Source organism: Schistocerca gregaria, chromosome 1 (assembly GCF_023897955.1).
Source record: "Schistocerca gregaria isolate iqSchGreg1 chromosome 1, iqSchGreg1.2, whole genome shotgun sequence".
Lineage (NCBI taxonomy): Eukaryota > Metazoa > Arthropoda > Insecta > Orthoptera > Acrididae > Schistocerca > Schistocerca gregaria.
The window spans coordinates 944,868,062-944,881,971 of NC_064920.1; the positions used below are offsets into that span (position 1 = coordinate 944,868,062).

The 13,910-nt window shown below is 40.7% G+C and overlaps 1 protein-coding gene and 1 long non-coding RNA gene across 2 annotated transcripts in view; one reads left to right on the forward strand and one right to left on the reverse strand.

Moving 5' to 3' along the window:
* The window catches only part of LOC126276017 (uncharacterized), a 950,687-nt gene that overhangs the window by 214,460 nt on the left and 722,317 nt on the right, over window positions 1–13,910 (reverse strand). The window contains exon 4 of the long non-coding RNA XR_007550601.1: window positions 12,404–12,552. This is a non-coding gene — a long non-coding RNA (uncharacterized LOC126276017). The remainder of the gene's footprint in view (window positions 1–12,403; window positions 12,553–13,910) is intronic.
* LOC126276001 (fibroblast growth factor 8) overlaps window positions 1–13,910 on the forward strand; it is a 158,150-nt gene that overhangs the window by 48,481 nt on the left and 95,759 nt on the right. The window lies entirely within an intron of this gene.

Genomic DNA, 13,910 nt, shown 5'->3' on the forward strand with positions numbered 1-13,910 from the left:
AATACTGCGTATTTCGGTATGAATTTTTTTCTCTACAGCGGAGTGTGTGCTGGTATGAAACTTCGTGGCAGATTAGAAATGTGTGGCGGTCCGAGACTAGAAATCGGGACCCTTGCCTTTTACCGGCAAGTGCTCTACCAGCTGAGGCACCCAATTAACACTCATGACCCGTCTTCACAGCTTTACTTCCGCCAGTATGTCATCTCCTATCTGCACATCCTGCACGTGTGTTTAACAGACAACTGTGCTTGTGAAGGGTTTTGTATTACGAAAACTACAAACAATATTGAACGTGATGCAACAGACTTGGGAAGCACGACTAATTTCCATGACAGCATAATTTAATTTTTCGAAGGCGCCTATTGACGAAAAGAGGTTTTTCAGAACGCTAATAGTTTGCTTTTACGACGACTGTTTTTCTCCGGCGCCTCGTCTCATTATGCCCGAAGCATTGAAGAAGTTTATTGCTTAAGAGCCTTGGCTGTGTAGCCGCTATTTATTAATTACATGTTTCGAGAATGGCCTGAAAAACAATTGGTGTCTCAGCTGTGCGAAGAAGTGGGAGAGAAAGAAAGGCTTTAATTACGCGGGGAAGGCCGGACGGCAGTATGGAGCGCACCAAGTTGTAGAAGCAGTCCGGCGTGGCGCAACACGGACTCACGCGAGTAGGACGGATCTTTTAATCTCTCGTGTTCACGTTTATCGTCTCTGCTTTGGTATCCGCCTGGACTAATTAGCAAGGAAACTAGATTAATCTTTAAGGCAATCCCCTGTAATGAGCCAACGCTGAGTCGACCGTAAAAACAAAAGCATATGAAAATCTAAGCACAAAAATTCTAACAGCAAGAAGGAGAAATGTTTAGTTACACTCTGCTAAACTCAGACCAATAGAGGTTCTTTCCGCACTTTAACATAACGGTGCCATTCCATCTATATCTGAGCAAACGGACATCACTTGTATGTTACGTACATTAACCGTAACCGAATAGTTCTGCTCTGACAGATTGATTATAATATTCGACATATTGCGTTTGTGATTAAGACAGTATAAATCGAGGCCATCAACGTCCTTAGAAAAGTAGTTTGAGAAAATGGTGGTTATAATATTTAAAACAGAGTACTAAGAAGTAAAATATAGAACGGAAATCTGATCCAAACACGTTAATATCTTAGTAGAAATGCGGTTTCGCAACCGAAAATTTTGTATCAATGTTGTCGAAACAAGTAAATGTGTCCTAACACCGATAATTACTTTCATTTTTTACTTTTCTCCTGCAGTATCGCGGAAGTTAAAGACAGACACTGGTAGCATACCTTTCCCACGGAACGTACTTTGAAATATGACTGCACCACATTACTTCACTAAAGACGAACGAATCGCATCACCAGATTCCCTGTCTCAGAAACTTGACGGTGGTGAGGATGAAACAAGAGAGAAACGTTCAAATAATAATTAAATTATCTCTAGCAGCTTAATTAGGTTCAAACTGAATATGAAGAGAAGATACAGACATTAGACTGTTTCCCTTGCTTCGCTCGACAGGCGCCATTATCGCGTACACGACTGCATGTGTGAAAGCGCAAAGGAATCTGAAGGACATCCATCGATCATAGCAGGAAGCGGCGACACCCAATTAGCTTTTATGTATCCACAGCAGAGGCACAAATATAGGTTAAATAGATTGAGCATTCCAAACCCACTTCATTTACATAAACAAGGCACGAGGACTGAGAGCGCTCCTACGACGATAATATTGACCGGTGCCGAACACATTAAAAGTTGCCCCTCATCATTAAAAGGATATTGTGAGAAACGTACAGTGGCCAGCTAACACAATCCATTGGATGCATCACGAATGCGTTATACCTGGGAGCAGTGTATCGTATCGTTTTTAACAGAGACATTTCTGATGCATCTGAACTGACCTAACAGTCGGATGAATTATTAATTTAAATGATACCACTCAAACCGGTCGTTCAAGGCAGTAGAAAATCTATGCCCGGTATTTAATTATTGCAGAAAGTTCAAAAATGTATTTTTGCGTACTGCCGTGACGTATTGCTATCATGTATTCTAAAACAGATGCATGTTGATTTGAAGCTACTAAACTGCAGTATTTGTAAGAAATTGACCCGACCTGTAGAATGGACAGATTAATTGAAATTTACATAGCGCTAGACAGAATCTGAAAATAGTCACACATATCCGCTAGTTCGTTTTGTATTGATCTTTGTAATCTCATTTCAACCTCATTAGCATAAACGACTGTGAATTTCTCACACAAGTCGACGCATGCAGGTTACTATTTTGCCGACAACAGACGTACACTTTTTTAGAAGTTTCTCCGTCAGCTGTTTCAAATGTGGTGAAGCAGTACGGTATAAGCGGTGGGAAAGAATTTAAAAGCATCAGTTGAAAACGTTTGTAAGGATTTCAGACACTGGCAGGTACGTTGCTGCCCCTGAAGTATTTTATGCAAGCTAAAGAAGATACTGCAACTGGGGTTCAGCCGATTGTCTCTCTGTTTATGATAGAAACGAATAAGATAAATAGGATAACATCGCAGAGTGAGATGAATTGTTTTCAGGAATATTCATCCTGATGTCTCTCAAATCGATTATAGGAAGACGAGGCTGTACGAAATTATGCGGTCGCTACTAACTTCCTCAGGCCTGTGTTAGATCAAATACCGATCTTGAATAACAACATACCGTGAGGATAACTATTATCAAAAGCAATGGCACCAACTGTAATCACTGTTAGCGTGGAAGTTCAGACTGAAACATCAATTGTAATTTCTTGATATAGTTAGTAATTTATTTCCACTAATTTTAATTTAGTAGCAGTTCGAAATGACTGTAAGCTTTACAAGTGGCAAGCGCACCATATAAGTTGAGGCATATGACTTAAACAAGATATATAGCACATTAAATTTAGAGGTCCGTCAACGTACCACTTCCTGTCTCCTGATAAACAACATTGATGCTAGTGCTGAAGGACGAGGAAACACTATCGATACTTGTGTTGAAGGGCGTTTTGGGCAACCCTGCACCTTTTATATGGTTTTGGTCAACTAAATTTTTTAATGATCTGGACAGTATGTAGAATATCAAGTAGTGCTATGTTCTTGGAATTACAGCTGTCGGATTTTGGACTGACATTTGCATGAATAATTGATCTAGATTTTCGTTATATATTCTCTTCAATCTCTTCTTGAAGCGTCCAAGCTACATCCGCATCTAGCGTTCTGACACTGAATAGGCATTGTCGGGTTTAGAAAATATAATGCAAGATACATTAAAGTTTATCTAAGGTATATGACCAGTGTAACGTGCTGTTCACGTTAAGTCGATGTCGTTTTGAATTATTACCAATGTTCTGCTTCCATCTCCTATTTTCGTCAGAGAAAAAGTGGTAATAGTTGAAAGTTGGTCGACGTATTTAATTTAGCCAATTTAATTACGTGATAGACGTGTCAATTCAGAAGACTAACTGGAGCTCCAGTCACGCACTCTTATCAAATAATTGCTTCCAGAGAAAAAGTTAACGAAGAACTTCACGTGTCATTATATTACTGATGTCAGCGACGTACCTTTTAGTTTTCGAATAGTCAACAGAGGAATCACGACTTTATGATTTCATGTAATGACATCTGTATAACGATAATCACGTAATTAGCTTCCTTTTCATATTTTCGTATTGTGTCACAGGGTGACCGAACGTCATTATTGTACAGCACTTACCTTACAAACGTTTGTGCAGCACTTACTTGCTAATCATCAAGAAATTTATTATAGGTAATAAGCTGTGGCCTTAAATCTGTTTTACTTATTCCTGGAAGTATTTTTATTCTTATAGATCATAAAAAATACTTGATAATGTTTCCAACTACTATTGTAATTCAACAGTCTAAACGCGGAGCGCAGTACATTACCACGGTGCGGACTTGGCAATGGTTTAGGATGACGGGACATAGTAAACAAACATCATCAAGCAGACTCCTCGCGAGTATATAGCAGTCATTAGTTTTCGTAGGTTCTGGCAAATTCAGGGATATTCGAGGCAGTGTGCCTTCGCCGAACGTGAAAAGAATGTGTTACTGAATTAAACAATCATCAACTATGTTAGTTTTGTAACTCATCATGAACTACAAGCAAACTCTTGGCTGTGAGGTGGCGCTCGACTCTGAGGTATCCTCTTTAAATCCCGCTGGTCGAAGAAATTTTCAGCGCTTGTGTTTGGGCAGCAAGAGGAAGACAATTGTAATATTAATTTCCTGACCACCAGTCCTTGCGCCAATATAAAACCTAAAGCTATCATGGAATTGAAGGTTTGTTTCTGAGCCACAGTGCTGTAATAGGCATGGTGCTTTTAGACGTGCTCTGCCGTTGCGTTCCTTCTATGTTTCAACTGATCTACTCGGCTAGTTATAGGGCCTGCAATTTAACGTGGATTCAGAATCGCTGTGTAGCTCGGCATTTTTCACATTAACAAACACTGCTTGAGACGAAAGAAGTAATAAGTGACAGACAAAAATCCTAGAACTGACCACGGGCCGAACACTGGATCTCATGATCTGCAATCTCGTATTTTACACAGAGTAACCGAACCAATATACTAGATTACATTTCAGAGGTCTTAGCGGTGTCTCGTGAAGTGATTCCAAGTGCTCCGTCCGTCGGTAGGGCCTTTGATATGGCGATCCCTTAGCTGCGATTGGAGCGAAGTAGGCTATGAGTTGTCTCTGGGTTTCATTCTTTTTTGTTTGATCAATCATGATGCAACACGTTAAAGAACTATACAGTGTACACAATCATAATAGCCATCTGCACTCAACAGACAAACTTACAGGACACAACAGTCACACTTCATATACTCGTAGGAAAGATGCCACTGTGCTTAAAGAACAACCTTTCCAGTTAAGTGGTTGAAACTATTTTTACTTTGAGCCCGTTTTCACGAGGGACTCCCTGGTGAAAATAAGCTACTGGTAGCCGTACTTATCATGCGCACGCGTGTTAGTCAGCCACCGGCCACTAAGCGAATGGTTGTGCCGAGCGTAGTCGAGTTCTTAAAATCCTGAGTATGCGGAACTCTGCGCATGTGCAGAAACTCACGTAGTAACGGATTTTTGTGTCTTCTTAATGTTAATTTTATTGTTTACGTAGTTTTCGCCACACGCTGCGAAGATTGCACAAGGATTTAATATTTTTGCTACGAGTGTTCCCCACAAGAGAGACCAAATATCTGAAAACAAAAAATTTTCCTAATTAAACCTAACTAACCTAACGACATCACACACATCCATGCCCGAGGCAGGATTCGAACCTGCGACTGTAGCGGTCGCGTGGTTCCAGACTGTAGCGCCTAGAACCGCTCGGCAACCCCGGCGGGCCAAAAGTGAAAAGATCAAATGTATTATCGTACAAACGATATGGCAAAATGATGCTATGTACTACCTTCTAAATATTGCTTGATGTGTTTACCTGTATGTTTATTTTCTCGATCAAATAAATGATGTTCCGTCGATACTATTACTTTTCTTTCAGTTTTCAGCAGTGTGGGGTATCTGCCACGCACCTTTGTCAAGAACATTCACAATGATTTTGACTTCGGTTATTAAGAAAGTCATAGAAGTTGTTAGTTCCTTAATGATGTTACTACACTTCTGCTTTTTGTAAGGATTGTCCCTCATAACCACGCTATCACAGCACAAACATCTCTAAACAACCGGGGTGCGACAGTTCACGAATAATACACCCGAAGCGGTGCAGCAGACAGTCAACTACCACGGTTAGTTGAGTCTATTGAAACAGTATAGTCGCGGGGCTTGAGAGAGAGAGAGAGAGAGAGAGAGAAAACTGTGAACCTGACAACAGCGAAGGGTTCTTTTCCCCCCAACAGCATCTGGGATTAGACCATAAACAAGATTTGACGACATTGGAGACACTGTGGTACACGCGTCATAGTGGTACCGGTGAGGAATAGATCTAGGTGAGAGTTTATAGAGGTTTTGTTGTACGCCGTAAGGTGTGTGGGGGTAGCAGCCAGGAGCGCGGCCTGCCTGCGCCCACGGTGAGCGGATGGCCGCTCCGGAACACAGGCGCCGTGCTCCCAAAGCGGCAGCGGCGGCGGGCGCTGACAAAGCGCTGTAGTCGCCTGCTTATCAGGCGCACGCTCCGCTCCGCAGGAAGTGGCCGGCTTCTGCTCTCGGGTGACGCTTTTAGACACGTCTGACCAACCACAATTACGGCTTTCCGCGGAAAGATAACCAATAAGATTCAGCAGTTTTTCAGCCTACAAAGTTTATTTGGTTTCCAAGAAGAGGATTTTGTCCATAGCTCATTATTGTTATGAGTTTGGTAAAAGAAAAAAAAAAGTCTGTGATATATGACGTACTGTGTGTTGCACCGAAAAATGAAAAAGTTTGTTTGGCGAAATATTTTTCACTGTTGTGTGTGTCGGTATTATCGTTCGAGTGTAATTGTCATATGTTTGATTTGATTGATGAGGTGACTGCGCTTGCTTGTCAAAAAAAAAAACCTAACTAACCTCAGGACATCACACGCATCCATGCCTGAGGCAGGATTCGAACCTGCGACCGTAGCGGTTCCAGACTGAAGCCCCCAGAACCGCACGGCTACACCTGCTTTCTCCTGTCTGTAGCAAAAATGTTGGTCTATATTAACAGACATATTTTGACAGTGTAGGAACTCTCCGATAAACCAGATTTAGCTGCTCCGTTAAATCCCAAAATCACTTCAATCACCCCCAAGCTCGACCTTATGCTCCGTCTCTAATAAAGTCGACGGGACGCTAAACTCAAATCTTTCCATTTCTATGCTGTATGCAGCTTATTTTGCCTTTTATAGACGGTTTTGTATTGGTGGGGAGCCGAGCTCGTTGGTCCCGCAGCTCGCGTGGTAAGTTGGTATTGAACCAAGAAGGTTTCTCATGAGGATTATGTGGACGAAGTCATCAAAAACCTCGTGGAAACTTTGATCATTACCGGAGGATATACTGACCAGTAGCGAGGCGTGACTTTCAAATTGAACAAAGCGCCACATTAAATAAAATAATAATATTCTATACTTCGTACACCACAAAGATTTTTTTGGTGTCGAGTTTACGAATACGTGAATATGGAAATGTTCAGCATTGTTCAGTACTGAATGGGTTACAGGAACTCGTCACTCGAGCGACGGCAACTGTCCGATTGTCCTCAGCATGGCGGCTGCTTTCGAAAAACTCAAAACTGTATCCAGAGCAAATGAAATATTGTTTCCCATGATTTTCTTCTTCTTCTGAAATTCTTGGGGATGCCTCGCGCCTCCATCGCTTGGCCATGATTAAAACTCAAGATGATATTGAGTACATTCCACCTTGGTGAGGAGGTATCAGATGATCTAAATTCGCAGGTCTATAATTTCAGAGCACGCAAGCCGTTGCTATGACATTGACCCAGTTCCATATCGGCAGTGGGCGGATGTCTTAACGCTAGTAGTGTATATATCTGATATGTCAGCCGGCCGCGGTGGTCTCGCGGTTCTAGGCGCGCCGTCCGGAACCGTGCGACTGCTACGGTCGCAGGTTCGAATGCTGCTTCGGGCATGGATGTGTGTTAGGTTAGTTAGGTTTAAGTAGTTCTCAGTTCTAGGAGACTAATGACCACAGCAGTTGAGTCCCATAGTGCTCAGAGCCATTTGAACCATTTGATATTGTCACACCAACTATACACCATGCTCAGAGTGACTCTCAATTATTTGCTGGAGAAATATCTGAATATAGGACGTTTTATAACGAAATTGGACTCCCAAGTACTAAACGCACTTTATTTCACATCTGTCGTGTACTTTTTCAGTCAATATTAACGCAACCAAAATTCGAGACGAAGTAAAAGCTGTCATGAAAGCTTCACAGTTATAAAGTAGAAAGTGACCCAGGATCTAAAGCCTTTATTTACGGTTTAACCGTTATGCGGTCGCGCGGTTTTCGTGACGGTAATAGTGGCTTGGGGTGTTGCTAACACCCCAAATAAAAGTGGCTATAATGACATTGTTGTGCGGCATATCACTGATATGAATATGTTTACTTCAGACCTGGCTATTTAGAATGTTATCTTCCGGTACATTGTCGTTTTATGTAATATTACTTTAGTATTAAATTGGGTTATTTGAAACATATGCAATAATTCTCATTTTCTTACAATAGTTTCTTTAATTATTTATTTCTGTTATTCTTCATACTGTATTACTGGTATAAGACATACATATAATTAAACATTTGTTCACTCAACTCATACAAACATTTTATGAAATCAGTCACTATGACTGGCTGTAAGGGATGCGCTATCGCAACACTTTTCACACACATTTCTCACGTGCTTTACACACAGAACTTTCAAACATCGAGCACAGTGCAAGTTAACTTTTATATCTTTGCTGCGATGATAAACTGTGCAGCGCTTTGGCTTCAGTACTTTGTTCAGAAGGTGGTGTATTGTTGCTGTCTTCAATTCCCGCCATTTTAGCGGCTTTCTGTCTAACTTGTTTAGGCAAGTAGTGAGTGGCTGCTCTCTTGCACACTTTGGGATTTACTAATGACCTTTCGAAATCACGTAAAAACATTCTTCGGGAAAGCCTCTCATTGTTATTATTTGCGTATATGATAAAGGCGTTAATGCAAGCAGTGTCAATCGTTCGGAAAAAATAGGGCAAGTGGTCAGCGTATAGTTTTTCTTAAGGCTGAATAAGTAGCGCACATTTCATCTATTGTAGCCACATCTGATTTGGTCTTATTGTGCATTGTTATATTATCTGGTTTCTTTTCCTCCACAGTATTAGTGTCAATGGCACTGTCATGATGCAAAGATGAAATGAGAATAAAGTTTTTGCCCTTCTTTGCCACATATGAAACTATGGTGATATCCTTTCTGAATAAAAAAAAAGGCTGCTTCTAAGGTCATGACCTCTCGTACAAAGTCTGAAGGGAAGTCCCTCTTATTTTTTCTAGGAGTTCCAACTACTGTAAGTTTCTTTTTCAGGAGCTCATCAGCCAGTGTTGTCGAACAAATCCCAATTGTCAACAAAACCAGTTGTCTAGTGTCACATTGCATCCTGTACTTTCGATAGGCCGTACAAGTCTATTTACTACCTCCATAGGCGAGTTTGACAGTGCTAAGGCACACTCTGGCTTTTCCCAACATAGATTTCCATCCCCAAAGTGTACCATGTTCTTGCGTCACATAAGGTGAAATTTTCAAACCATATTTCACAAGTTTGCTTGGTATACACTGTCGGACGCTGCATTTACCTCTAAATGCAACCAGTTGTTCATCCACTGTCATATATTCAGACACAATACAATTACTGACACAGTTTGACATGAATAATTCACACACTTCTCTGAACGCAGCTAGGCGATCAAATACTCTATGCTGTGGTCTGTCTCGAATGTCATACAATCTCAAACAAGAAACGAAAGCGCTGTAAACTCTTTGTTGCATGAAATATTGCAATTCCAAAACCATTTATGTCGAATAAGTCTTCCAGATTTCGGTGTCCCGCCCTGCAATGACCTGCCAATATCAACAGACACAGAAGAGATTTGATTTCTTCCTCATTTGTTGGTTTGGCATCACGGTCTCTTGTGAAATTTGATGCCATGCGTTGTATGTAAATATTTGTTTACGATGTAATCGTTCTAATTATTGTGTCATTTATAAATATCGAAAAACAGTCCACAGCAGTTTTCGCAGATTTTGCGATAGCTTCCACACCAGCCAGATAAATAATGAAGTCTACACTTCTAGTTCTTATGTTGCGAGTAGGATAACTTTTCATCCGTTTTGTAACATTATCCTTTCCAATAAAAAAATCATGCTTGCTTTCATTACCCTCCGTTTTCTGTTGTCATTGTGATGAGAGAGAACTTCACAACTGTCTGTTTCCTCCTCTTCCTCTCCTCCTCCTTCAAACGTTTCGTCTAAGGCCTCTTCCAGAAGCATCCGCACTCTCTTGTTCTGTTTCGTAACGATCCATAGCTTTTTTAACTGCACAGAGTGAGAAAATAAAAGCAGTTGCTACGGAACACTATTGTGCACTTTCTCGCAGCACTGCAACATAGGAGTCGCGCGGGGTGCCGACAACACCCCAAGGCACATTGTTGCTTGTTTTCTTGGAACTTGCGCTTCCATTGTTACTCAAAGCTATCACATTACGTCCTAGAAAGATACCAAAGGACATGACTTTATACTCATATCCATTATGTAATAATCCATCGATAAGGATGAGTGGGGTTTTCTGAAAAACCCGCGCGACCGCATAAGGGTCAATTAGATGAAGATGCTATTCATTTAATGAAATGCACATATTACACAAATGTTTTGAGGTGTTACTCATAAATCCATTACTTCATTGTTTCCACACTTGGAATATGGACTACAATGTTAGCAGTAACTGTCAAGCCTGTTCTGTTGGACCGCTTTGTTCCAACCATGACCTTTTTTTCCGTGAAAGACTGTATTTTCTATTTCGCTGTCTGAAAATGCGACAGGTTGATCAGTACCTCGACCCAGACTTTTAGATTTGGAAAACGGAAAAATAGATAAATTCAGGCAGGAAAATTAAAATAAGTATTGTCATTGACTTGCTATCTTTCCGTTCTACGGCGTCGAATCGTCAGGCAAATACACTATTAACAAGGAATTTAGCCCAAGCACATCATTTTATGTGATTTCCCTAAATCACGACTGCCAGGATGGTATCAGCAGACAGAATGGTGTATTTCGTAGTTCAAACTTGTCCAAAAACTGCTTATCAAACTTCGGTACTCTTATTCTATGAGACAGTCCCTGCTCTCTCTTGCTTCAACGAAAAATTTTGAATTCCTGTTGTCAGATATAGCAGGATTATGTTGTTAGAAATTCGTGTTGTGTCTAAATAAACCAAAACACACGAGGTTCTGCCTCAAACATCCCCCCCTCCTCCTCCACCCTTTTTAAATCTACGAGTCAACAATGTTTTATTGTCGGTTGCGTTATCGCTTTTTTTGTTTGTTCTTGACATGTGTTGGAGAAGTTTTCTAGACCGCGCGTCGTGATCTGCGTGCCAGTTTTCATCACACAACATGTGTTCGCAGAAACGTGTCAATTTTTACGATGCTGATTTAGATGGTAATTGGTGGATGTAGGAAGATGTCACTGATATAGACCAAAAATTGCTAAAAAGACGATTATTTTGCAGTTGTCAGTGATCAAAATTATGTCAGCGAAGTGGTGACGAGGATCTTTTGTTTCTCCAACAAAAGTATTAGTTAAAATCAAGTGCGCTCTTAGTGATGGTAAAGAAAAACACAGAACCCAGACACTAATGTTGATTTTGAGAAAACTGTTAGTACATGGGCACTATTTGATAAACTGCACAACAGTGTGATTTTTGCGATGAAAAATATGATACTCCAGGCTTTATTTAGTGTTATAAAATCAATGAATATATAATAAAAAAATAATATTATGCAATCCAAAATTTTCAATTGGTTTATGCCTTAAATCTTGGTTTAAAAATAGAGGTCTGAAGGGACCATACCTTGTAGTAAAGATTACACCGCATTGCAAATATAAATATACAAATTCGAAGCTAATTCACCATTATAGCAAAGTGTTTAGCTCTATTGTGTTAGATTTTTATTCGTTTTTTTCTTTGTTCTCATTTTTTCATACATGAAAGTAAATTGAAATACATAATATACGAGAAGAAATATTTTAAAACACTTTTAAAATTTTAGAACTCATTAAAGAAAACTGCGTGTGGCTCAATAGCCGGGTGCAAGTCTTTCGATCGGGCGCCAGTTTGGAAACTTGCGTGCTCCTTATGTGCCGCCTTTATTCAACCGGGAAAGAGGCCCTACAGTTTAAAGTGGAATCCGAAACACGTGACGTTTCTGGCGACTCCTCGTAATGTTGAGACTTGAGGACTAGGTTAAAGGCGGACATAAATTTCGTGGTCCAACGGGAATTCAATCCCGCGATCTGTTAGTTTCCAGGCACGCGCTTTACCGTAAGACCACCAGACCTGACATTCTTTACGATGGAAGAACAATACGTGCTGAATACAACTCGACTGTTACTATCTCATCTTTCACGTGAAAGTTTCTACTCTCACCATCAAATCCTAGTATGAAACGGGTTTCAAAGAGTAAATATCTAGAACTAGTTTTTTTCTACATTTGATAATATATGCCAGTATGTAAGTGTTGAGGGACAAAGAGTAACTTCGCTAGTTAGAGTTGGCACAAAGCCCACACTTCTGATTGCCACATTAGACGCAGCGTCTGAAAGCGACGTGCCGGAGATTTCTCTAAGTCCCTGCGGCCTATCCCCTTTAAAGCGATGTGAATCCATACCTGCAGTGGTAGTGGCAGCAGACGGCGAGTGCCCTAGCTGTCTCGCCGCGGTCGGTCGATAGGCAGAGGTCGCCAGCCCCGAACAGTACACAGGCTGCGCCTGCGTGCATACCGATCACCTCTGCTGTCTGGATATGTTCTCTGCTTGCCTGCAAACAAATACGAAAACAGTATTAAAAAACATAAATTTTTGGAAGTGTGCAGATGATCAGGATTTTAGTGTACAGTTATTTGAACGAGTCACTGTGGCAGTGATTACAGTCAACTAGGGCTCACTGTTTCCTCTGCTACCGTTCTATGTGTTGGTCTGTAAATATGTTGGCACTCGACCTAACTTCAAACCAACGTCCAGTAATGATAGTGTAAGGCAGAGCTATGCGTAAAGTCGACGGTTCTGCGGAAGTTTTTGCAGGATAATGATCTTCGATCTCTTACCCCTGCATGTGCAAGTCCGCTTTTTAAGGTTTGCCATAATGAAATCGCGCGCCCTCATTCCATGCTCCCTTCACGCATCATCACGCGCGGGACATGAACCGTGAAATTACCAAACGGAATTCCACGACGATTACGAGGCCGCTAACCGATATTACGCTCGGTGCTGGGAACTGCAGGTGATTACATGCCGATCAGAATCATACAGCCACAGGACATAGTGCAGGAGTCAATTGGATATGTTACTTCCGTATTTAGATGCGCCGAATTTTTATACTTTTTCAGCTGAGAGCCTCTTTTCTGGACTTCAGAATTATGTGTAGATAACAAAAAAATGGCTCTGAGCACTATGGGACTCAACGGCTGTGGTCATCAGTCCCCTAGAACTTAGAACTACTTAAACCTAACGAACGTAAGGACATCACACACATCCATGCCCGAGGCATGATTCGAACCTGCGACCGTAGCAGTCGCACGGTTCCGGACTGCGCGCCTAGAACCGCGAGACCACCGCGGCCGGCTGTAGATAACAGAACGACATCTGCAGCATCCATGTGGGAAAAGTTTAAAGCGCGTTAGATTTTCTCATCCCTTAGCTTCTCTAGGAATGGTTTTATTTACATCAAAGAGCTTATCTGTTAGTTTATCCTTATTTTATTATTTTTCGTTCTAATAACTTTCGCTATTATAAGCCCAGATTTTTTAGGTTTTTATAAAACAGATTTTAGCCGTTTATTTCCTTGGAGTTGCCGTTTTTAGCTTTATAAAAACTATTTTAGCCTCCTTGGAGTCTTTTAATTAAAATATAATGACTGCTAATATTAACATAAACTTTTATTTCAATATTGACATAGTTATTCTAGTTACTTGTAGAAAATAAATAATTAATCATGCCTTACTTCGCCGCTCGAAAAAATACACAAACAATTTGTTTTGTACTATTTTAATGAGAATTCCTTTATTGAAAAATTCTTTTCATGTGTAACTCTCATAAAAACAACACACTTAAGGTTTGTGCATGCGTATGACCACAATCCGTGGCGTATAACGCTACAATTACAAGAAATTTTATATT